We start from the raw sequence: 12,048 nt of genomic DNA, 5'->3' as shown, positions 1-12,048 counted from the left end.
GGGACAGTGAAATCCAGGTAGAGCTTTCAGTGCTGGCAGCTTTCGTGTGGGCGCAATCGCTGGATGTTTCAAATTTGGCAGCCGGGCTCTGCGAGAGTCACATAGGAATTGTTGCATCATAACCAACCAAGGCTTTTGCGGACCGCGAATGTCTGTGCGGCAGCGAATGCAGTTCCAAGGGACAGTGAAAACCAGGTAGAGCTTTCAGTGCTGGCAGCTTTCGTGTGGGTGCAATCGCTGGACGTTTCAAATTTGGCAGCCGGGCTCTGCCAGAGTCACATAGGCATTGTTGCATCATAACCAACCAAGGCTTGCGCAGAGCGCGAATGTCTGTGCGGCAGCGAATGCAGTTCCAAGGGACAGTGAAAACCAGGTAGAGCTTTCAGTGCTGGTAGCTTTGTGTGGGCGCAATCAGTGGACGTTTAAAATTTGGCAGCTGGGCTCTGCGAGAGTCACATAGGAATTGTTGCATCATAACCAACCAAGGCTTGCGCAGAGCGCGAATGTCTGTGCGGCAGCGAATGCAGTTCCAAGGGACAGTGAGAACCAGGTAGAGCTTTCAGTGCTGGCAGCTTTCATGTGGGCGCAATCGGTGGACGTTTCAAATTTGGCAGCCGGGCTGTGCGAGAGTCACATAGGAATTGTTGCGTCATAACCAACCAAGGCTTGCGCAGAGCGCGAATGTCTGTGCGGCAGCGAATGCAGTTCTAAGGGACAGTGAAAACCAGGTAGAGCTTTCAGTGCTGGCAGCTTTCGTGTGGGCGCAATCGCTGGACGTTTCAAATTTGGCAGCCGGTCTCTGCCAGAGTCACATAGGATTTGTTGCATCATAACAAACCAAGGCTTGCGCAGTGCGTGAATGTCTGTGCGGCAGCGAATGCAGTTCCAAGGGACAGTGAAAACCAGGTAGAGCTTTCAGTGCTGGCAGCTTTCGTGTGGGCGCAATCGCTGGACGTTTCAAATTTGGCAGCCGGTCTCTGCCAGAGTCACATAGGCATTGTTGCATCATAACCAACCAAGGCTTTTGCGGAGCGCGAATGTCTGTACGGCAGTGAATGCAGTTCCAAGGGACAGTGAAAACCAGGTAGAACTTTCAGTGCTGGCATCTTTCATGTGGGCGCAATCAGTGGACGTTTTAAATTTGGCAGCGGGCTGTGCAAGAGTCACATAGGCATTGTTGCATCATAACCAACCAAGGCTTTTGCGGACCGCGAATGTCTGTGCGGTAGCGAATGCAGTTCCAAGGGACAGTGAAATCCAGGTAGAGCTTTCAGTGCTGGCAGCTTTCGTGTGGGCGCAATCGCTGGACGTTTCGAATTTGGCAGCCGGGCTCTGCCAGAGTCACATAGGCATTGTTGCTTCATACCGAACCAAGGTTTTGGCAGAGCGCGAATGTCTGTGCGGCAGCGAATGAAGTTCCAAGGGACAGTGAAAACCAGGTAGAACTTTCAGTGCTGGCAGCTTTCGTGTGGGCGCAATCAGTGGACTTTTTAAATTTGGTAGCGGGCTCTGCGAGAGTCACATAGGCATTGTTGCTTCATACCCAACCAAGGCTTTTGCAGAGCGCGAATGTCTGTGCGGCAGCGAATGCAGTTCCAAGGGACAGTGAAAACCAGGTAGAGCTTTCATTGCTGGCAGCTTTCGTGTGGACGCAATCGGTGTACATTTAAAATTTGGCAGCCGGGCTCTGCCAGAGTCACATAGGCATTGTTGCATCATAACCAACCAAGGCTTTTGCAGAGCGCGAATGTCTGTACGGCAGTGAATGCAGTTCCAAGGGACAGTGAAAACCAGGTAGAACTTTCAGTGCTGGCATCTTTCATGTGGGCGCAATCAGTGGACGTTTTAAATTTGGCAGCGGGCTGTGCAAGAGTCACATAGGCATTGTTGCATCATAACCAACCAAGGCTTTTGCGGACCGCGAATGTCTGTGCGGTAGCGAATGCAGTTCCAAGGGACAGTGAAAACCAGGTAGAGCTTTCAGTGCTGGCAGCTTTCGTGTGGGCGCAATCGCTGGACGTTTCGAATTTGGCAGCCGGGCTCTGCCAGAGTCACATAGGCATTGTTGCTTCATACCCAACCGAGGCTTTGGCAGAGCGCGAATGTCTGTGCGGCAGCGAATGAAGTTCCAAGGGACAGTGAAAACCAGGTAGAACTTTCAGTGCTGGCAGCTTTCGTGTGGGCGCAATCAGTGGACTTTTTAAATTTGGTAGCGAGCTGTGCGAGCGTCACATAGGCATTGTTGCATCATAACCAACCAAGGCTTGCGCAGAGCGCGAATGTCTGTGCGGCAGCGAATGCAGTTCCAAGGGACAGTGAAAACCAGGTAGAGCTTTCAGTGCTGGCAGCTTTCGTGTGGGCGCAATCGCTGGACGTTTCGAATTTGGCAGCCGGGCTCTGCCAGAGTCACATAGGCATTGTTGCATCATAACCAACCAAGGCTTGCGCAGAGCGCGAATGTCTGTGCGGCAGCGAATGCAGTTCCAAGGGACAGTGAAAACGAGGTAGAGCTTTCAGTGCTGGCAGCTTTCGTGTGGGCGCAATCAGTGGACGTTTCAAATTTGGCAGCTGGGCTCTGCGAGAGTCACATAGGAATTGTTGCATCATAACCAACCAAGACTTTTGCGGACAGCGAATGTCTGTGCGGCAGCGAATGCAGTTCCAAGGGACAGTGAAAACCAGGTAGAACTTTCAGTGCTGGCAGCTTTCATGTGCGCGCAATCGCTGGACGTTTCAAATTTGGAAGACGGGCTCTGCCAGAGTCACATAGGCGTTGTTGCATCATAACCAACCAAGGCTTGCGCAGAGCGCGAATGTCTGTGCGGCAGCGAATGCAGTTCTAAGGGACAGTGAAAACCAGGTAGAGCTTTCAGTGCTGGCAGCTTTCGTGTGGGCGCAATCGCTGGACGTTTCGAATTTGGCAGCCGGGCTCTGCCAGAGTCACATAGGCATTGTTGCATCATAACCAACCAAGGCTTTTGCGGAGCGCGAATGTCTGTGCGGCAGCGAATGCAGTTCCAAGGGACAGTGAAAAGCAGGTAGAGCTTTCAGTGCTGGCAGCTTTCGTGTGGGCGCAATCGCTGGACGTTTCGAATTTGGCAGCCGGGCTCTGCAGAGTCACATAGGCATTGTTGCATCATAACCAACCAAGGCTTGCGCAGAGCGCGAATGTCTGTGCGGCAGCAAATGCAGTTCCAAGGGACAGTGAAAAGCAGGTAGAGCTTTCAGTGCTGGCAGCATTCGTGTAAGCGCAATCGCTGGACGTTTCGAATTTGGCAGCCGGGCTCTGCGAGAGTCACATAGGCATTGTTGCTTCATACCCAACCAAGGCTTTTGCGAGCGCGAATGTCTGTGCGGCAGCGAATGCAGTTCCAAGGGACAGTGAAAACCAGGTAGAGCTTTCAGTGCTGGCAGCTTTCGTGTGGACGCAATCGGTGTACATTTAAAATTTGGCAGCCGGGCTCTGCGAGAGTCACATAGGAATTGTTGCATCATAACCAACCAAGGCTTTTGCAGAGCGCGAATGTCTGTGCGGCAGCGAATGCAGTTCCAAGGGACAGTGAAAACCAGGTAGAACTTTCAGTGCTGGCATCTTTCATGTGGGCGCAATCGCTGGACGTTTCGAATTTGGCAGCCGGGCTCTGCCAGAGTCACATAGGCATTGTTGCTTCATACCCAACCAAGGCTTTGGCAGAGCGCGAATGTCTGTGCGGCAGCGAATGAAGTTCCAAGGGACAGTGAAAACCAGGTAGAACTTTCAGTGCTGGCAGCTTTCGTGTGGGCGCAATCAGTGGACTTTTTAAATTTGGTAGCGGGCTGTGCGAGCGTCACATAGGCATTGTTGCATCATAACCAACCAAGGCTTTTGCGGAGCGCGAATGTCTGTGCGGCAGCGAATGCAGTTCCAAGGGACAGTGAAATCCAGGTAGAGCTTTCAGTGCTGGCAGCTTTCGTGTGGGCGCAATCGCTGGATGTTTCAAATTTGGCAGCCGGGCTCTGCGAGAGTCACATAGGAATTGTTGCATCATAACCAACCAAGGCTTTTGCGGACCGCGAATGTCTGTGCGGCAGCGAATGCAGTTCCAAGGGACAGTGAAAACCAGGTAGAGCTTTCAGTGCTGGCAGCTTTCGTGTGGGTGCAATCGCTGGACGTTTCAAATTTGGCAGCCGGGCTCTGCCAGAGTCACATAGGCATTGTTGCATCATAACCAACCAAGGCTTGCGCAGAGCGCGAATGTCTGTGCGGCAGCGAATGCAGTTCCAAGGGACAGTGAAAACCAGGTAGAGCTTTCAGTGCTGGTAGCTTTGTGTGGGCGCAATCAGTGGACGTTTAAAATTTGGCAGCTGGGCTCTGCGAGAGTCACATAGGAATTGTTGCATCATAACCAACCAAGGCTTGCGCAGAGCGCGAATGTCTGTGCGGCAGCGAATGCAGTTCCAAGGGACAGTGAGAACCAGGTAGAGCTTTCAGTGCTGGCAGCTTTCATGTGGGCGCAATCGGTGGACGTTTCAAATTTGGCAGCCGGGCTGTGCGAGAGTCACATAGGAATTGTTGCGTCATAACCAACCAAGGCTTGCGCAGAGCGCGAATGTCTGTGCGGCAGCGAATGCAGTTCTAAGGGACAGTGAAAACCAGGTAGAGCTTTCAGTGCTGGCAGCTTTCGTGTGGGCGCAATCGCTGGACGTTTCAAATTTGGCAGCCGGTCTCTGCCAGAGTCACATAGGATTTGTTGCATCATAACAAACCAAGGCTTGCGCAGTGCGTGAATGTCTGTGCGGCAGCGAATGCAGTTCCAAGGGACAGTGAAAACCAGGTAGAGCTTTCAGTGCTGGCAGCTTTCGTGTGGGCGCAATCGCTGGACGTTTCAAATTTGGCAGCCGGTCTCTGCCAGAGTCACATAGGCATTGTTGCATCATAACCAACCAAGGCTTTTGCGGAGCGCGAATGTCTGTGCGGCAGCGAATGCAGTTCCAAGGGACAGTGAAATCCAGGTAGAGCTTTCAGTGCTGGCAGCTTTCGTGTGGGCGCAATCGCTGGACGTTTCAAATTTGGCAGACGGGCTCTGCCAGAGTCACATAGGCATTGTTGCATCATAACCAACCAAGGCTTGCGCAGAGCGCGAATGTCTGTGCGGCAGCGAATGCAGTTCCAAGGGACAGTGAAAACGAGGTAGAGCTTTCAGTGCTGGCAGCTTTCGTGTGGGCGCAATCAGTGGACGTTTCAAATTTGGCAGCTGGGCTCTGCCAGAGTCACATAGGAATTGTTGCATCATAACCAACCAAGACTTTTGCGGACAGCGAATGTCTGTGCGGCAGCGAATGCAGTTCCAAGGGACAGTGAAAACGAGGTAGAGCTTTCAGTGCTGGCAGCTTTCGTGTGGGCGCAATCAGTGGACGTTTCAAATTTGGCAGCTGGGCTCTGCGAGAGTCACATAGGAATTGTTGCATCATAACCAACCAAGACTTTTGCGGACAGCGAATGTCTGTGCGGCAGCGAATGCAGTTCCAAGGGACAGTGAAAACCAGGTAGAACTTTCAGTGCTGGCAGCTTTCATGTGCGCGCAATCGCTGGACGTTTCAAATTTGGAAGACGGGCTCTGCCAGAGTCACATAGGCGTTGTTGCATCATAACCAACCAAGGCTTGCGCAGAGCGCGAGTGTCTGTGCGGCAGCGAATGCAGTTCTAAGGGACAGTGAAAACCAGGTAGAGCTTTCAGTGCTGGCAGCTTTCGTGTGGGCGCAATCGCTGGACGTTTCGAATTTGGCAGCCGGGCTCTGCCAGAGTCACATAGGCATTGTTGCATCATAACCAACCAAGGCTTTTGCGGAGCGCGAATGTCTGTGCGGCAGCGAATGCAGTTCCAAGGGACAGTGAAAAGCAGGTAGAGCTTTCAGTGCTGGCAGCTTTCGTGTGGGCGCAATCGCTGGACGTTTCGAATTTGGCAGCCGGGCTCTGCAGAGTCACATAGGCATTGTTGCATCATAACCAACCAAGGCTTGCGCAGAGCGCGAATGTCTGTGCGGCAGCAAATGCAGTTCCAAGGGACAGTGAAAAGCAGGTAGAGCTTTCAGTGCTGGCAGCATTCGTGTGGGCGCAATCGCTGGACGTTTCGAATTTGGCAGCCGGGCTCTGCGAGAGTCACATAGGCATTGTTGCTTCATACCCAACCAAGGCTTTTGCGAGCGCGAATGTCTGTGCGGCAGCGAATGCAGTTCCAAGGGACAGTGAAAACCAGGTAGAGCTTTCAGTGCTGGCAGCTTTCGTGTGGACGCAATCGGTGTACATTTAAAATTTGGCAGCCGGGCTCTGCGAGAGTCACATAGGAATTGTTGCATCATAACCAACCAAGGCTTTTGCAGAGCGCGAATGTCTGTGCGGCAGCGAATGCAGTTCCAAGGGACAGTGAAAACCAGGTAGAACTTTCAGTGCTTGCATCTTTCATGTGGGCGCAATCGCTGGACGTTTCGAATTTGGCAGCCGGGCTCTGCCAGAGTCACATAGGCATTGTTGCTTCATACCCAACCAAGGCTTTGGCAGAGCGCGAATGTCTGTGCGGCAGCGAATGAAGTTCCAAGGGACAGTGAAAACCAGGTAGAACTTTCAGTGCTGGCAGCTTTCGTGTGGGCGCAATCAGTGGACTTTTTAAATTTGGTAGCGGGCTGTGCGAGCGTCACATAGGCATTGTTGCATCATAACCAACCAAGGCTTTTGCGGAGCGCGAATGTCTGTGCGGCAGCGAATGCAGTTCCAAGGGACAGTGAAATCCAGGTAGAGCTTTCAGTGCTGGCAGCTTTCGTGTGGGCGCAATCGCTGGATGTTTCAAATTTGGCAGCCGGGCTCTGCGAGAGTCACATAGGAATTGTTGCATCATAACCAACCAAGGCTTTTGCGGACCGCGAATGTCTGTGCGGCAGCGAATGCAGTTCCAAGGGACAGTGAAAACCAGGTAGAGCTTTCAGTGCTGGCAGCTTTCGTGTGGGTGCAATCGCTGGACGTTTCAAATTTGGCAGCCGGGCTCTGCCAGAGTCACATAGGCATTGTTGCATCATAACCAACCAAGGCTTGCGCAGAGCGCGAATGTCTGTGCGGCAGCGAATGCAGTTCCAAGGGACAGTGAAAACCAGGTAGAGCTTTCAGTGCTGGTAGCTTTGTGTGGGCGCAATCAGTGGACGTTTAAAATTTGGCAGCTGGGCTCTGCGAGAGTCACATAGGAATTGTTGCATCATAACCAACCAAGGCTTGCGCAGAGCGCGAATGTCTGTGCGGCAGCGAATGCAGTTCCAAGGGACAGTGAGAACCAGGTAGAGCTTTCAGTGCTGGCAGCTTTCATGTGGGCGCAATCGGTGGACGTTTCAAATTTGGCAGCCGGGCTGTGCGAGAGTCACATAGGAATTGTTGCGTCATAACCAACCAAGGCTTGCGCAGAGCGCGAATGTCTGTGCGGCAGCGAATGCAGTTCTAAGGGACAGTGAAAACCAGGTAGAGCTTTCAGTGCTGGCAGCTTTCGTGTGGGCGCAATCGCTGGACGTTTCAAATTTGGCAGCCGGTCTCTGCCAGAGTCACATAGGATTTGTTGCATCATAACAAACCAAGGCTTGCGCAGTGCGTGAATGTCTGTGCGGCAGCGAATGCAGTTCCAAGGGACAGTGAAAACCAGGTAGAGCTTTCAGTGCTGGCAGCTTTCGTGTGGGCGCAATCGCTGGACGTTTCAAATTTGGCAGCCGGTCTCTGCCAGAGTCACATAGGCATTGTTGCATCATAACCAACCAAGGCTTTTGCGGAGCGCGAATGTCTGTGCGGCAGCGAATGCAGTTCCAAGGGACAGTGAAATCCAGGTAGAGCTTTCAGTGCTGGCAGCTTTCGTGTGGGCGCAATCGCTGGACGTTTCAAATTTGGCAGACGGGCTCTGCCAGAGTCACATAGGCATTGTTGCATCATAACCAACCAAGGCTTGCGCAGAGCGCGAATGTCTGTGCGGCAGCGAATGCAGTTCCAAGGGACAGTGAAAACGAGGTAGAGCTTTCAGTGCTGGCAGCTTTCGTGTGGGCGCAATCAGTGGACGTTTCAAATTTGGCAGCTGGGCTCTGCCAGAGTCACATAGGAATTGTTGCATCATAACCAACCAAGACTTTTGCGGACAGCGAATGTCTGTGCGGCAGCGAATGCAGTTCCAAGGGACAGTGAAAACGAGGTAGAGCTTTCAGTGCTGGCAGCTTTCGTGTGGGCGCAATCAGTGGACGTTTCAAATTTGGCAGCTGGGCTCTGCGAGAGTCACATAGGAATTGTTGCATCATAACCAACCAAGACTTTTGCGGACAGCGAATGTCTGTGCGGCAGCGAATGCAGTTCCAAGGGACAGTGAAAACCAGGTAGAACTTTCAGTGCTGGCAGCTTTCATGTGCGCGCAATCGCTGGACGTTTCAAATTTGGAAGACGGGCTCTGCCAGAGTCACATAGGCGTTGTTGCATCATAACCAACCAAGGCTTGCGCAGAGCGCGAGTGTCTGTGCGGCAGCGAATGCAGTTCTAAGGGACAGTGAAAACCAGGTAGAGCTTTCAGTGCTGGCAGCTTTCGTGTGGGCGCAATCGCTGGACGTTTCGAATTTGGCAGCCGGGCTCTGCCAGAGTCACATAGGCATTGTTGCATCATAACCAACCAAGGCTTTTGCGGAGCGCGAATGTCTGTGCGGCAGCGAATGCAGTTCCAAGGGACAGTGAAAAGCAGGTAGAGCTTTCAGTGCTGGCAGCTTTCGTGTGGGCGCAATCGCTGGACGTTTCGAATTTGGCAGCCGGGCTCTGCAGAGTCACATAGGCATTGTTGCATCATAACCAACCAAGGCTTGCGCAGAGCGCGAATGTCTGTGCGGCAGCAAATGCAGTTCCAAGGGACAGTGAAAAGCAGGTAGAGCTTTCAGTGCTGGCAGCATTCGTGTGGGCGCAATCGCTGGACGTTTCGAATTTGGCAGCCGGGCTCTGCGAGAGTCACATAGGCATTGTTGCTTCATACCCAACCAAGGCTTTTGCGAGCGCGAATGTCTGTGCGGCAGCGAATGCAGTTCCAAGGGACAGTGAAAACCAGGTAGAGCTTTCAGTGCTGGCAGCTTTCGTGTGGACGCAATCGGTGTACATTTAAAATTTGGCAGCCGGGCTCTGCGAGAGTCACATAGGAATTGTTGCATCATAACCAACCAAGGCTTTTGCAGAGCGCGAATGTCTGTGCGGCAGCGAATGCAGTTCCAAGGGACAGTGAAAACCAGGTAGAACTTTCAGTGCTTGCATCTTTCATGTGGGCGCAATCGCTGGACGTTTCGAATTTGGCAGCCGGGCTCTGCCAGAGTCACATAGGCATTGTTGCTTCATACCCAACCAAGGCTTTGGCAGAGCGCGAATGTCTGTGCGGCAGCGAATGAAGTTCCAAGGGACAGTGAAAACCAGGTAGAACTTTCAGTGCTGGCAGCTTTCGTGTGGGCGCAATCAGTGGACTTTTTAAATTTGGTAGCGGGCTGTGCGAGCGTCACATAGGCATTGTTGCATCATAACCAACCAAGGCTTTTGCGGAGCGCGAATGTCTGTGCGGCAGCGAATGCAGTTCCAAGGGACAGTGAAATCCAGGTAGAGCTTTCAGTGCTGGCAGCTTTCGTGTGGGCGCAATCGCTGGATGTTTCAAATTTGGCAGCCGGGCTCTGCGAGAGTCACATAGGAATTGTTGCATCATAACCAACCAAGGCTTTTGCGGACCGCGAATGTCTGTGCGGCAGCGAATGCAGTTCCAAGGGACAGTGAAAACCAGGTAGAGCTTTCAGTGCTGGCAGCTTTCGTGTGGGTGCAATCGCTGGACGTTTCAAATTTGGCAGCCGGGCTCTGCCAGAGTCACATAGGCATTGTTGCATCATAACCAACCAAGGCTTGCGCAGAGCGCGAATGTCTGTGCGGCAGCGAATGCAGTTCCAAGGGACAGTGAAAACCAGGTAGAGCTTTCAGTGCTGGTAGCTTTGTGTGGGCGCAATCAGTGGACGTTTAAAATTTGGCAGCTGGGCTCTGCGAGAGTCACATAGGAATTGTTGCATCATAACCAACCAAGGCTTGCGCAGAGCGCGAATGTCTGTGCGGCAGCGAATGCAGTTCCAAGGGACAGTGAGAACCAGGTAGAGCTTTCAGTGCTGGCAGCTTTCATGTGGGCGCAATCGGTGGACGTTTCAAATTTGGCAGCCGGGCTGTGCGAGAGTCACATAGGAATTGTTGCGTCATAACCAACCAAGGCTTGCGCAGAGCGCGAATGTCTGTGCGGCAGCGAATGCAGTTCTAAGGGACAGTGAAAACCAGGTAGAGCTTTCAGTGCTGGCAGCTTTCGTGTGGGCGCAATCGCTGGACGTTTCAAATTTGGCAGCCGGTCTCTGCCAGAGTCACATAGGATTTGTTGCATCATAACAAACCAAGGCTTGCGCAGTGCGTGAATGTCTGTGCGGCAGCGAATGCAGTTCCAAGGGACAGTGAAAACCAGGTAGAGCTTTCAGTGCTGGCAGCTTTCGTGTGGGCGCAATCGCTGGACGTTTCAAATTTGGCAGCCGGTCTCTGCCAGAGTCACATAGGCATTGTTGCATCATAACCAACCAAGGCTTTTGCGGAGCGCGAATGTCTGTGCGGCAGCGAATGCAGTTCCAAGGGACAGTGAAATCCAGGTAGAGCTTTCAGTGCTGGCAGCTTTCGTGTGGGCGCAATCGCTGGACGTTTCAAATTTGGCAGACGGGCTCTGCCAGAGTCACATAGGCATTGTTGCATCATAACCAACCAAGGCTTGCGCAGAGCGCGAATGTCTGTGCGGCAGCGAATGCAGTTCCAAGGGACAGTGAAAACGAGGTAGAGCTTTCAGTGCTGGCAGCTTTCGTGTGGGCGCAATCAGTGGACGTTTCAAATTTGGCAGCTGGGCTCTGCGAGAGTCACATAGGAATTGTTGCATCATAACCAACCAAGACTTTTGCGGACAGCGAATGTCTGTGCGGCAGCGAATGCAGTTCCAAGGGACAGTGAAAACGAGGTAGAGCTTTCAGTGCTGGCAGCTTTCGTGTGGGCGCAATCAGTGGACGTTTCAAATTTGGCAGCTGGGCTCTGCGAGAGTCACATAGGAATTGTTGCATCATAACCAACCAAGACTTTTGCGGACAGCGAATGTCTGTGCGGCAGCGAATGCAGTTCCAAGGGACAGTGAAAACCAGGTAGAACTTTCAGTGCTGGCAGCTTTCATGTGCGCGCAATCGCTGGACGTTTCAAATTTGGAAGACGGGCTCTGCCAGAGTCACATAGGCGTTGTTGCATCATAACCAACCAAGGCTTGCGCAGAGCGCGAATGTCTGTGCGGCAGCGAATGCAGTTCTAAGGGACAGTGAAAACCAGGTAGAGCTTTCAGTGCTGGCAGCTTTCGTGTGGGCGCAATCGCTGGACGTTTCGAATTTGGCAGCCGGGCTCTGCCAGAGTCACATAGGCATTGTTGCATCATAACCAACCAAGGCTTTTGCGGAGCGCGAATGTCTGTGCGGCAGCGAATGCAGTTCCAAGGGACAGTGAAAAGCAGGTAGAGCTTTCAGTGCTGGCAGCTTTCGTGTGGGCGCAATCGCTGGACGTTTCGAATTTGGCAGCCGGGCTCTGCAGAGTCACATAGGCATTGTTGCATCATAACCAACCAAGGCTTGCGCAGAGCGCGAATGTCTGTGCGGCAGCGAATGCAGTTCCAAGGGACAGTGAAAACGAGGTAGAGCTTTCAGTGCTGGCAGCTTTCGTGTGGGCGCAATCAGTGGACGTTTCAAATTTGGCAGCTGGGCTCTGCGAGAGTCACATAGGAATTGTTGCATCATAACCAACCAAGACTTTTGCGGACAGCGAATGTCTGTGCGGCAGCGAATGCAGTTCCAAGGGACAGTGAAAACCAGGTAGAGCTTTCAGTGCTGGCAGCTTTCATGTGCGCGCAATCGCTGGACGTTTCAAATTTGGAAGACGGGCTCTGCCAGAGTCACATAGGCGTTGTTGCATCATAACCAACCAAGGCTTGCGCA

The sequence above is a fragment of the Mycteria americana genome, unplaced genomic scaffold (genome assembly GCF_035582795.1).
Source record: "Mycteria americana isolate JAX WOST 10 ecotype Jacksonville Zoo and Gardens unplaced genomic scaffold, USCA_MyAme_1.0 Scaffold_48, whole genome shotgun sequence".
Taxonomy (NCBI): Eukaryota; Metazoa; Chordata; class Aves; order Ciconiiformes; family Ciconiidae; genus Mycteria; species Mycteria americana.
The sequence above is the reverse complement of the archived record's forward strand: the minus strand, read 5'-3'. Positions refer to the sequence as shown.